The sequence below is a fragment of the Salvelinus fontinalis genome, chromosome 2 (assembly GCF_029448725.1).
Source record: "Salvelinus fontinalis isolate EN_2023a chromosome 2, ASM2944872v1, whole genome shotgun sequence".
Lineage (NCBI taxonomy): Eukaryota > Metazoa > Chordata > Actinopteri > Salmoniformes > Salmonidae > Salvelinus > Salvelinus fontinalis.
In genome coordinates, this window is record NC_074666.1 from 14,513,523 (window position 1) to 14,527,379 (window position 13,857).

Below are 13,857 nucleotides of genomic sequence, written 5' to 3' on the forward strand. Positions count from 1 at the left end.
CTCATTCTTCTCTTGTTAGTCATTGAAAGTGGTGAAATGACGTGCTACTTTCCTCACGAGTAACTATGGCCGAAATAGACCCCCCCCCCCCCCCAAAAAAACACTCGTATTGTGTCAATAGGACTACAACGATTGATAGTTGTTTGTTAAAAAGTGAGAAAACGAGTGAGAGAAAGTGTATGAGAGTGAGCGTGAGAGACAGAGAACAAGAGAGAAAGAAAGAAGTTAGAACGTCGTGCGTTTGTGTGGAGGAGGGGGGAGCTTGGAGAGATACTGTAAGTATACCATAGCCCATTCCTAGCAGCCTCTGTGGTAGGCTAACTGAGGAATATCCACGCTAGACATTGGAGTGGAGAGAGAGAGTTTGAATGCACGATTACTTTACGTTTGTTATTTAGTTGTTTATATTTGTTGACCTGCCAAAATGCTTTAGATTCAAGGGCCCAGCTATTGTTAATTACTCAGACCATAGAATAGAATACATAGGCCTGCTCCATTGTCGATTTTTGTACAAATATACTGTATACCACTGTTCAATAATACCCACCATGAATGGCTACCCTCTATCCCTAGAAAACCACATATGGAAAACCTTGGACAGATTTTATAACTTGACCAAAAGAGTACTGGTACACCTATATCAACATTAGTAGCCTTAGCCTACTGTACAGTATTTTCCTCCCTGTTGAGGGTAACTATAGAGACGTCTCAGATGCTGATATGACGAAGACGGTCCCCGTGCAAAGAGCCAATGAACAGTGTGAATATGGCGTCTGGTTACTCCCAGTCCGCCACAACTAGATGGGCGAAGGGAGGGGACTGGAGAAGGAAAACGGTCATAAGCAGTAATGGTTACAGGGCTTCGCCGAACAAACTGGGGATTGACAGACAAACCCACCACGACTGTTTAAAAGTAGATTTTTTTTTTTCAACGCAGCGTTTTGTTGCTTTTAACGGATATATATATATTTTTTGATCGAATACGTTCTCGTGAGGACATCAACCTGTTGCATCCTTTCCGACAGTCTCGCGGCAGCAGTCAACTTTAAGATGTTCTATTGTGGATGCGATGACGTTCCGTTTCGTCTGTTGTTTGCGCTTCTGTAGGATAGTCGGACTGCGAACATTTTTCCTTCAAGCTCTTTAGTGTCATAGGTTGCTCGGTAAGTTGACTAATTCTATCTTATTTTTCCAAAGGTTGGGCTTTCTTTCTAAAGTTTGTTTAGCATAAAAGTTTATGGACGTGCAAAGCGGCTAGCACTACTCAGCCAATCACTCGCTCTTCACAACCGAAACGGTGCTAGTGTTCTAGTTTTGTTATCATGGGGTTAAAGCCAACCTTTTTTTCCAGGCAGGAATGTGCGGAAACACCCCTTTAAAAAAAATATATATATAATAATTAGTCGGTTTTACTTTTCATTACTTGTCTTTAATGGTTACATAGTTGCTGCGTTTTAGTGGAAACTTGACCTATGTGGTTTGAACGTGGCATGGAATGTGTGTTGCAACAATGTTCTAAAGGAAGGTATCGCTCGAGGAAAAATGCTGTAGCACGAGATGCCACAGGATGGAACAGCGCTCTGAAGTAGCCAGAGGAATCAACTGCAACATCGCTCTGTGTACATTTGTTACGATGTTTCAACGTGCATCTAAAAGGTCTAATGTATAATATTAATCATCATTCCAAATAAAAGGCGCACACGGTTGCATTAGAAGCCAGGGTTGAAATCCACCAAGGGTCATTTTGGCGGTTCTGTCAGATTGTAGGTTACATATAGGCCTGTATCCTCTAAAACCTGTGGAATCCTCATGGGGGGCTACAGCTAGATAATCTAACGCGTGTTCAATTAGATTAATGGATCATGACTCAATATAGAATTTCAGCTGTTCCTTGAATCTCACTTAACTTTCAGATTTTAAATGGAGAATCATCCACCTATCTAGTCTTGGTTCCTAGGTTGACAACATTGCATAAAGCCTAATGCAGATCTCCCCTCCCCCCATCCATAACTATAAGATGTTTGGAAAGTCAACACTCAGGTTTTTTTGGGGGGTTGGCCATGCAGCAACTAATGAGCAAAGTCCCAATTTTAACAAGGAAAAGTTTGATTAGGAAGGTGTTACTTTACCGTCTCCTTTATCACTGATAGGCTAAAAGGCCGTTTTTATGTTTGAGTTCTAATACTATGGGGAAAACCAACATGCTTCATTAGTTGTATGTACATGGTCCACATTGTGTGTATTTATCATCTAACTGAATGTTTACTTTCAGGCTCCTTTCTTGACAATGCAACAACAATAAGAAATAGGAAAACATAAGAATAGGAACATTGAGTCTTGGGTAAGGTCGCAACATTCCAGAAACTTTCTGGGAACTTTACCCAGATTTTTCAGAAGTTCTGGTTGAAGTCAGGGATGTCAGAAATCCCAGAATCAGGAGTGAAGGGGGGGGGGGGGGGGGGGGGGTTTAGTAAAAACCATGAGCTGCATGTCACTGTCTCCATGGTAATGCTGTGATGAGCAGGAATGGGCGGATGAGGTGAAGACCAATAGAGTGCCGCGGGGGAGGGGTAGAGAGGGGGAGAGAGATGACTGAAGGGCTTAGTAATGATGGACCTCCTTTATGTCTAGCTGCCTGTCATCAAAACATCAACAGGACAGGATGTTTCCCCCACATTTAAAGGAGAATGAGTGACAGAGTGAAAGCTGTTGCTCTTTCACCTGACCGGGAAAGCTGTTGCTCTTTCACCTGACCAGGAAAGCTGTTGCTCTTTCACCTGACCGGGAAAGCTGTTGCTCTTTCACCTGACCGGGAAAGCTGTTGCTCTTTCACCTGACCGGGAAAGCTGTTGCTCTTTCACCTGACCGGGAAAGCTGTTGCTCTTTCACCTGACCAGGAAAGCTGTTGCTCTTTCACCTGACCAGGAAAGCTGTTGCTCTTTCACCTGACCGGGAAAGCTGTTGCTCTTTCACCTGACCGGGAAAGCTGTTGCTCTTTCACCTGACCGGGAAAGCTGTTGCTCTTTCACCTGACCAGGAAAGCTGTTGCTCTTTCACCTGACCAGGAAAGCTGTTGCTCTTTCACCTGACCAGGAAAGCTGTTGCTCTTTCACCTGACCGGGAAAGCTGTTGCTCTTTCACCTGACCAGGAAAGCTGTTGCTCTTTCACCTGACCGGGAAAGCTGTTGCTCTTTCACCTGACCGGGAAAGCCGTTGCTCTTTCACCTGACCGGGAAAGCTGTTGCTCTTTCACCTGACCGGGAAAGCTGTTGCTCTTTCACCTGACCGGGAAAGCCGTTGCTCTTTCACCTGACCGGGAAAGCTGTTGCTCTTTCACCTGACCGGGAAAGCTGTTGCTCTTTCACCTGACCAGGAAAGCTGTTGCTCTTTCACCTGACCGGGAAAGCCGTTGCTCTTTCACCTGACCGGGAAAGCCGTTGAATGTTGACATATGTTTGACATTTGTGTCTTAAATCATAACTGAGATAATGAATTGAAGTTGGAACATTTGTGACATTTTGCCCTTACCATGTCTCCTTTTTAAGACGCCATAATGTTTCATCTGTAGGTGCTACAAAGCAAAAACAAAAATAAATACAAATTCATACTTATTCAAATATCCATATATCGTTCAAAAATAATATTGTGATGTGCAACTGTCGAAAAATATATATTTTTTTCCTTCTCCCACCTATCACTATTACAGTTGCTTTCCCCCCCTTCTGATCCAAATGGTTTTACCGGTTCCAACACAACCTCAGCTCTAAAGTCTGGAGAAAATGAACCAGCAGCTCGTTTTCAGATCTCTGAATTATTATGCCGTTGGAAACTAAAGCCTGCATGTGTAACATTCTCAGCTTTTCTTTTGATTGCTTCAAAAGTTGTCAATTATTACTTGTGAGTTTGAGGGATTTCTGTGAAGTTCGGAAAGGAAGGTGTGTGTGTGTGTTATGTGTGTGTGTGTGTTATGTGTGTGTGTGTGTTATGTGTGTGTGTGTGTTTGCTGTCTCCTTTAAAAAAAAAAAATTCTTTAGTAGGCCTAAAAGGCAGAGAAAAATGGCAGTAAAATCTGAGGCAATTTATGTTATCTGACTGATTCAGTCTTATTCACCCACTTGAAAATGTAATTTTACAGAGTGGGTTGTTTTTCATGGTGAGTAACTGCGCCAGTCAGACCGGCGAGAGGAAAAACACTACAGCACCACATAATAGGGCTACGTCCCACATGCCGCCCTATTCCTTATGTAGTTCACTACTTTTGACCAGGGTCCATAGCGCTCTTCTCAAAAATAGTGCACTAGTCACTCTACCTACATGTACATCTTACCTTGACTAACCTGTGTTCCCCGCACATTGACTCTGTACCTGTACCCCCTGTATATAAAGCCTCATCACTGTTGCTCTTTCATTATTAGTTCTTTTTCTATTGTCTTTTATTTTTTCAGTTTATTTTAGTAAATACTTTAACACTTCTTAAAACTGCATTGTTGGTTAAGAGCTTGTAAGTAAGAATTTCACTGTAAGGTTTACACCTGTTGTATTTGGCGAATGTGACAAATACAATTTGATATAGGGAATAGTGTGCCATTTGGGACAACCTAAGACTAGGAACCCTTAAGTTAATGTCCTTCTTGTGACTGTTACCCTGTATACCATAGTAGTCTTAGTTAATGTCCTTCTTGTGACTGTTACCCTGTATACCATAGTAGTCTTAGTTAATGTCCTTCTTGTGACTGTTACCCTGTATACCATAGTAGTCTTAGTTAATGTCCTTCTTGTGACTGTTACCCTGTATACCATAGTAGTCTTAGTTAATATCCTTCTTGTGACACTAACCATGTTTCCATCCACAGTTTTTATGCGAGTAAAGTCATAACATGTTAACAATATATCATGACAGCTGTGATGGAAACGTACTATTTTATAAATGCCGTGACGTACGCTAAGGCATTTTTGGCAGAGTAGATGGATGCAGTTCAATGCTTGATTAATATAATTTACCAATACATTTTCTTGGTAGTCAAAAAAATATTGCTATCATTGTTTGCTGCCTCCACCCATTCGGGATGCACTGTTTTATGGGCGACTAAGGCTGGAAATGTCAATATAATCAGACTAGCAAGGGCAATGATCACAAGTCAGTCATAAGGTGGCAAATAAAATATAATAATAATAAAATAGCGTCTACCTGTCAAACCCAAAGCCTGTGGGCCGACTAGGACAACCAAGCGAGTCAACAGTTGAGCCATCTACTTTATGAAATTAAATTGACCAATGCCAGCACATCAGGCTTTAACTTGAATTGCTCTGAAATGCGTTTGTCCCGTTTACAACGCACCGTGGAGGGAACGTGTAGTTCTACAGACACACTTCAGTCATAGCCAAGCTACTCAAATGTTGCAGTCTGGCTTTGGGTTTTTAAAGCTTCACAATGAATAACCAAAAAAACAAAACCTGCAACAAAACACCATGCAGAGGACAAGCATGTAGACCTGTTACAGAGGACAAGCATGTAGACCTGTTACAGAGGACAAGCATGTAGACCTGTTACAGAGGACAAGCATGTAGACCTGTTACAGAGGACAAGCATGTAGACCTGTTACAGAGGACAAGCATGTAGACCTGTTACAGAGGACAAGCATGTAGACCTGTTACAGAGGACAAGCATGTAGACCTGTTACAGAGGACAAGCATGTAGACCTGTTACAGAGGACAAGCATGTAGACCTGTTACAGAGGACAAGCATGTAGACCTGTTACAGAGGACAAGCATGTAGACCTGTTACAGAGGACAAGCATGTAGACCTGTTACAGAGGACAAGCATGTAGACCTGTTACAGAGGACAAGCATGTAGACCTGTTACAGAGGACAAGCATGTAGACCTGTTACAGAGGACAAGCATGTAGACCTGTTACAGAGGACAAGCATGTAGACCTGTTACAGAGGACAAGCATGTAGACCTGTTACAGAGGACAAGCATGTAGACCTGTTACAGAGGACAAGCATGTAGACCTGTTACAGAGGACAAGCATGTAGACCTGTTACAGAGGACAAGCATGTAGACCTGTTACAGAGGACAAGCATGTAGGCCTGTTACGGCAGTAGAGCATGTAGGCCTGTTACGGCAGTAGAGCATGTAGGCCTGTTACGGCAGTAGAGCATGTAGGCCTGTTACGGCAGTAGAGCATGTAGGCCTGTTACGGCAGTAGAGCATGTAGGCCTGTTACGGCAGTAGAGCATGTAGGCCTGTTACGGCAGTAGAGCATGTAGGCCTGTAGAGCAGTAGCCTAGGCTGGCTACCTAACAGGACATTTTGAGTGCGCCATACAGCAATGCTGCATTCAACTGCACTGGTGATCCATGCTGTGCAAAAACACGAAAAACATGTTTGAAGTTTAAATGTTACAACAACTTATAGCTGCTTTTGTTGTTTTGAAGTTATTAAATACTTTTTGATTAGTCGCAGCATATTATGTACATCTGCAAGCATAGCAGCACAAGGCTGTATAAATATTATTTTTTGTTTTTTAATTTTAAAATGCTTTATACAGCATCCTGTGGACATTTATAAAGGGACATGTTTTTTTTCTTCTAATAAAACAATGGCCAGTTTGGGTCGCAGTTGCTCGTGTAAAATACAAAATACATTGTTGTTTTCACTGATTTATTCCCCTTATTGTTTTTCACTGCCTACAACTAGAGATGCAGGGGTCAATTGCTTAGCTAGCTATTCTGAACATGAATGACTGTTATCCACATTCATGGATAACATGAATGACTGTTATCCATAGCATATCTGTTGTCAGTCAAATGTATTTGTCAGGCAGGCAAGTTCCCTGTCAGTTGTCAAAACGTGGGTTGGGAAAACGTGCATTGGCAGGCAAACTGCAGAAGGATGAGCAAGGCTACTGTTCCCCATCGTTTATCAGTGCAGTTGACGGCCAACTAGCTGAAGAAAGTTTGATGGCATTTATCTAGTGTTACCTCTAGATTTTAGCGCGTCTCACTCTGGCTAGCATTAGTTGTTGATCTTGTTGATGTGCATAGGCTCTCGCCATCAGTTGCCTATCTTTTCATGGTGTTTTATCACTAGGACTGTAAAGTTCCCAAATGTGAGGCACTCCTGTGGTATTTGCAGAAATCCATTCAGGTGTGGCTTTTGGCAAGGGAATGATGGCAGGCCCGTGCGGCAAATGATATAGGCCTAATGCAGCTCTGATTGGCTATATATAGGCCACCGGTCTGTGTAGGCTCCAGTCCTGGACAAGACAGATGTTTTTATTAGGTTTTATGTACTGCAGTGTCTTAATTGTACAAACGCACAGCCGTTTTCCCACTCTATATTGCTACAGAATTTTCACAAATTCCTTAGTATACAGTACCAGTCCAAGGTTTGGACACACCTACTCACCACGCCCTAATTTTCATCTGCAACAGTTTGGTGGAAACCACACCACACCACTGGTAACACCACTGGTGGGAAAAGGTGCATTTTTGGGGGGTGAATTTTAGAATATACAACCTAGCTTGTGACCATGTATAGCACCTTCTTGTGACTGTGACATAGTAGTCTTAGTTTGTTCCTCTCTAAATGTAGTGTGGGAAATAACTTGGAATAGAACAAACCACAACCCTCTTTTGGAAAGAGAAAATGACACTCACACCCTCTTTCTCTCCTTTCTCTCTCTTCTTCTTCTCGTTCTAGTGCTCTATCTCACTCTTCTTCTCTTCTCGTTCTTGTGCTCTATCTCACTCTTCTTCTCTTCTCGTTCTTGTGCTCTTTCTCACTCTTCTTCTCTTCTCGTTCTTGTGCTCTTTCTCACTCTTCTTCTCTTCTCGTTCTTGTGCTCTTTCTCACTCTTCTTCTCTTCTCGTTCTTGTGCTCTTTCTCACTCTTCTTCTCTTCTCGTTCTTGTGCTCTTTCTCACTCTTCTTCTCTTCTCGTTCTTGTGCTCTTTCTCACTCTCACACACTTTCTTTTTCTCTCTCGCCCGCCAGCTCTCTCTCTCTCTCTCTCTCTCTCTCTCTCTCTCTCTCTCTTTCTCTTTCTCTTTCTCTTTCTCTTTCTCTTTCTCTTTCTCTTTCTCTTTCTCTTTCTCTTTCTCTTTCTCTTCTCTTCCTCTCTTTCTCTTTCTCTCTCTCTTCTCTCTCTTTCTCTCTCTTTCTCTCTCCTTTTCTCTCTCTCTCTCTTTCTCTCTCTTTCTCTCTCTTTCTCTCTCTTTCTCTCTCTCTCTCTTTCTCTCTCTTTCTCTCTCTTTCTCTCTCTTTCTCTCTCTTTCTCTCTCTTTCTCTCTCTTTCTCTCTCTTTCTCTCTCTTTCTCTCTCTTTCTCTCTCTCTTTCTCTCTCTCTCTCTCTCTCTCTCTCTCTTTCTCTCTCTTTCTCTCTCTTTCTCTCTCTTTCTCTCTCTTTCTCTCTCTTTCTCTCTCTTTCTCTCTCTTTCTCTCTCTTTCTCTCTCTCTCTCTCTGAGAATAGGGCCTGCCCTCCATAGCAGCCTCTGTCAGGATAAAAACATTCCTCTGTTAGGTCTCTGTTGAAATAACAAGAACGCTGAACAATTGGGCCAAGGTCTTCTCCACGCTACTCACTCTCACCCATTCTGTAAATTTTAATGAGTATCGCTATGGGTTGTAAACCACTTTCCCTTTAGTCCTGGATCCATCCCATTGACCAAAGTATTTTAACTTGCATTCTTGCATAAATATGTATTACTATCCCTACATTCCTATTCATCAACTCTACCGTACTGATCCACTTACCATCCATTAGAATAATTGTGTAGCAACATTTGGCTGATTTGTAGATTGTGATGCTGATTCTTATCTATTTTTTTCTGCGTTTTGACCAGCGTGGATTGTGTTAGATAAGCTTCAGGATTTAGCAGAGGTTTCTGCAAAACCGATCCATCCCTGCGTGTAATATTCATGACAGAATCTATGTTTCAGTGTTTTATTTTGGTGGTGGTGAGCATCAACTGGTTTCTTCCTGTGGCCATTCATCTATACACATATATAGGGGAAACAATACAACCCATAAGTGATGTAGCCCTGTTACATCAGCATTACAGCAACAGGCAGTAAACCCCACATACGGTCTGACTCCACATTTCAATTGAAATGTGGCGCACATCTATTTAGGTACTCATGGTTTTTGCTTAGTTAAATGTAATCCCTTTAAAACCCGACGTTTTCGATAGTTCACTTGCATCACGTCGCAATCGGATTCAGAGGATTTAAACATACTTTATCGTCCCAGCCTAGCAGCTGGGGTTTATCACACTGAATGCGTACCAAATGGAACCCTATTCCCTATATAGTGCACTACTTTTGACCAGGGCCCTATGGAAACCCTATTCCCTATATAGTGCACTACTTTTGACCAGAGCCCTATGGAACCCTATTCCCTATATAGTGCACTACTTTTGACCAGAGCCCTATGGAACCCTATTCCCTATATATAGTGCACTACTTTTGGCCAGGGCCCATATGGCACTATGGGGATAGGGTGCCATTGGGGACAGTGACAAAAGGTGAAAGAAGGCATCAAACAACTCTTTCTTTATGAGTGTGACTTACATTGAGCTGGATGTATCATTTGTAGAAAGTGACTTTTTGGACCTGAATGCCAAAACATTCAAGAGGTCAAGGTGCTGAACGTTGAGCCCCTGCCACCACACCGTGAGACATAGAAACATCAATCACTGGAAAAGATAAACGGGTGAGATTGCTAACATTTTTTAAAAGCTTACACACAAGGTTGTCAAACTATTAATTCTTAAGTTTTAAAATACAAATGTTGACATTTTTTCACAACAAAATTAATCCTACCAATTTTAGTCTATTAAAATCCTCACCAAATACATGTTTATTATGTTGTAGTCTAAACCCTACTTTACATCGGAGGTGTTTGTTGTGCCCACCATTGGTTGAGTCATAACATTCTTTTGAATACAGGATGGGTGATATGTTTTGGCTGATAAATGTACATTTTAACTTTTCAAATGGCACCATAAAGATGGTTGGAGGTCCACACATCAGAGAATATCTTGAATGGGAGAATACCTATCTGTAGTAAATTATACTGTCATTCCTCCATAGAAAACCTATTTAAATATAGATAATGGAATGGACGTGGCCATTTTTAAATTGCCATTCGACAGTCTTATAGAAAGCTCAATTCCGGAATTGCGTTTAACAAACCATAACTCTATGCACAAGGACTACTTTTAACAATGTACGCTGGACATTTTACAATAACATTTACTGGAAGAACAGTGCATATGCAAAGTTTGGTAACAAGAATTTCGGTAAAACCTCCCTCCGTTTATATCCACGTTTTCCAAAAACTCTTAATCTGCTCCGGCTATGACGTGACACAAATCTATTTTGGTTATTGAACTACAGTAGGTGAAGTGGATTTGCACCTGGTAACCACCTTTCTGTAATGGAATTTTATCATGGGTCCCTGATGCATAAGAAATGAATAATTATGGAAATGAATATCGTTTTCTTCATGGTGATGTATCCTAAATAGGTACACAAAAGGAATACATATGAAATATCCTCCTTTTGCTTATTTGGGTGTTATTTTACACACTATTATATGCTGCTATTTTAATGAGGTCTGCCCTCAAAATAATACCAAATCTGGTTGTTCTGGACCGGATCAAGTTTGAACCAATCAAAGATGTTTGTACAGTACAATACAGTATATTATAGTGTACTCAACTGTAGAGTTCTCTACTGTGTAATGAACTCTACTGTAAGATATACTTTATCATCCATTTACATAAAACCATTTTTTTTGTGGCGTCAGCATACAAATACACAACACTTACATGCAGTACTGAAAACTTGAAAGTCACAGATTTACATGTTCACATACTGTATTCAAAGCCTGCAGCCTACCGTCCCACTGGTTCAGCAGCTCGATGGCTGATGGAACAACTTACCCTGTTCCTATTCTTAACATTGGGCAACATTTTGTGTGGGGTCCTATATGATGCGCTTCGCCTTGTCCGTTGCCCGTTAATCATAGACACTAAACCCCCCCCCCCACACACACACACACTGCAAACTCAGCACAAAATGTTCTCCATTTTGGGAATAGATTTGTTTTCAGCACTTTTTTATTTCCATGACTGATCAAAACTAGTTTTCTCATGTCTCATGTCTCTATCCCTCTGCAGCAGACATATGGTGAGCAATGTTTGGAACATCGAAACGCACTAAAATCACATTATCAAATCACAATGTTCCAAATGCACAAAGCTTATTTCTCTCAAATTGTGTGCACATACACTATATATACAAAAGAATATAGACGCCCCTTCAAATTAGTGGATTTGGCAATTTCAGCCACATTGCTGACGGGTGTATAAAATCGAGCTCATTGCAATGCAATTTCCATCGACAAACATGGGCAGTAGATTGGCCTTACGGAAGACCTCAGTGTGACTTTCAACGTGGCACCACCGTCATAGGATGCCGCTTTCATCAAGAAGTGAGTTCGTCAAATTTCTGCCATGCTAGAGCTGCCGCGGTCAACTAAGTGCTCTTTATTGTGAAATGGAAACGTCTAGGAGCAACAACGGCTCAGTCGGGAAGTGGTAGGCCACACAAGGTCTTTAGAACGGGACCATCGAGTGCATTGAAGTCGTCTGTCCTCATTTGCAACACTCACCAAGTTCCAAACGTCAGCACAAGATCTGTTAGTCGGGAGCTTCATGAAATGGGTTTCCATGGCTGAGCAGCCGCACACAAGCCTAAGATCACCGTGCGCAATGTCAAGCGTCGGCTGGAGCGGTGTAAATCTCGCCGCCGTTGGAATCTGTAGTGATGAATCACGCTTCACCGTCTCGCAGACAAATCTGGGTTTGGTGGATGCCAATAGAACACTACCTGCCCGACTGCATAGTGCCAACTAAAGTCTGGTGGAGGAGGAATACTGGGGCTGTTTTTCATGGTTCAGGCGCTAGGCCCCTTAGTTCTAGTGAAGGGAAATCTTAATGCTACAGCATACGATTCTATTCTAGACAATTCTGTGCTTCCAACTTTGTGGCAAGATTTTAGAGGAAGGCATTTACCGTTTCTGCGTGAGAATGTCCCTGCGCACAAATCGAGGTCTATACAGAAATGGTTTGTCAAGATCGGTGTGGATGAACTTGACTGGCCTGCACCGAGCCCTGACCTCAACCTGACCCATTGAACACCTTTGGGATGAATTGGAACGCCAACTGTGAGCTAATGCTCTTGTAGAGTGGAAAGCTGTTATAGCAGCGATGGGGGACCAACTCCATATTAATGCCCATGATTTTGGAATGAGATGTTCGACGAGCAGGTGTCCATATACTTTTGGTCATATATTCGTTTACATGCCTGTTAGTGAGCATTTCTGCTTTACCAATATAATCCATCCACCTGACAGGTGTGGTATATCAATAAGCTATTTAAACAGCATGATTATTACACAGGCGAACCTTGTGCTTGGGACAACTGTACATTTTCAAGTGGCCTTTTTTGTCACAACACAATGCCACATATGTCTCAAGTTGAGGGAGCCTGCAATTGGCATGCTAACAACAAAACAATGTCCTTCAATCTAGACAATACCCCATAATGACAAAGCAATAACAGGTTTTTAGATTTTCTAATTTATTAAAAATAAAATTGCATTCACAGTTGAAGTCGGAAGTTTACATACACCTTAGCTAAATACATTTAAACTCAGTTTATCACAATTCCTGACATTTAATTCCCTGTCTTAGGTCAGTTAGGATCACCACTTTTATTTTAAGAATGTGAAATGTCAGAATAATAGAGATTTATTTAATTTCTTTCATCACTTTCCAGTGAGTCAGAAGTTGACATGCACTCAGTTAGTATTTGGTAGCATTGCATTTAAATGGTTTAACTTGGGTCAAACGTTTTGGGTAGCCTTCCACAAGCTTCCCATAATAAGTTGGGTGAATTTTGTCCCATTCCTCCTGACAGAGCTGGTGTAACGGAGTCAGGTTTGTTGGCCTCCTTGCTCGCACATGCTTTTTCAGTTCTGCCCACAAATTTTCTATCGGATTGAGGTCAGGGCTTTGTGATGGCCACTCCAATACCTTGACTTTGTTGTCCTTAAGCCATTTTGCCACAATGTTGGAAGTATGCTTGGGGTCATTGTCCATTTGGAAGACCCATTTGCAACCAAGTTTTAACTTCCTAACTGTCTTGAGATGTTGCTTCAATATATCCACATAATTTTCCTGCCTCATGATACCATCTATTTTGTGAAGTGCACCAGTCCCTCCTGCAGCAAAGCACCCCCACAACATGATGCTGCCACACCTGTGCATCACGGTTTTGATGGTGTTCTTCGGCTTGCAAGCATTCCCCTCTTTTCATCCAAACATAACGATGGTCATTATGGCCAAACAGTTCTATTTTTGTTTCATCAGACCAGAGGACATTTCTCCAAAAAGTACGATCTTTTTCACCATGTGCAGTTGCGAACCACAGTCTGGGTTTTTTATGGCGGTTTTGGAGCAGTGGCTTCTTTCAGGTTATGTCGATTATAGGACTCATTTTACTGTGGATATAGATACTTTTGTACCTGTTTCCTCCAGCATCTTCACAAGGTCCTTTGCTGTTCTGGGATTGATTTGCACTTTTCGCACAAAAGTGCGTTCATCTCTAGGAGACAGAACGTGTCTCCTTCCTGAGCGGTATGATGGCTGTGTGGTCCCATGGTGTTTATACTTGCGTACTATTGTTTGTACAGATGAACGTGGTACCTTCAGGGGTTTGGAATTTGCTCCCAAAGATGAACCAGACTTGTGGAGGTTTCTTTTGATTTTTCAGAGGCACTGAGT

The 13,857-nt window shown here is 41.8% G+C and overlaps 1 protein-coding gene across 5 annotated transcripts in view; it reads left to right on the forward strand.

Annotated features, from left to right (window-relative positions):
* Positions 1-820: 820 nt before the first annotated feature.
* The window catches only part of ptpn13 (protein tyrosine phosphatase non-receptor type 13), a 142,926-nt gene continuing 129,889 nt past the window's right edge, over positions 821-13,857 (forward strand). For 4 of the 5 annotated variants that reach the window (XM_055864549.1, XM_055864559.1, XM_055864568.1 and 1 more), the window contains exon 1: positions 822-1,163. The gene's annotated coding sequence lies outside the window, so the exon portion shown is untranslated. Of the gene's footprint in view, positions 1,164-13,857 lie in introns of all 5 variants that reach the window. The other variant, XM_055864576.1, reaches the window with a different exon arrangement.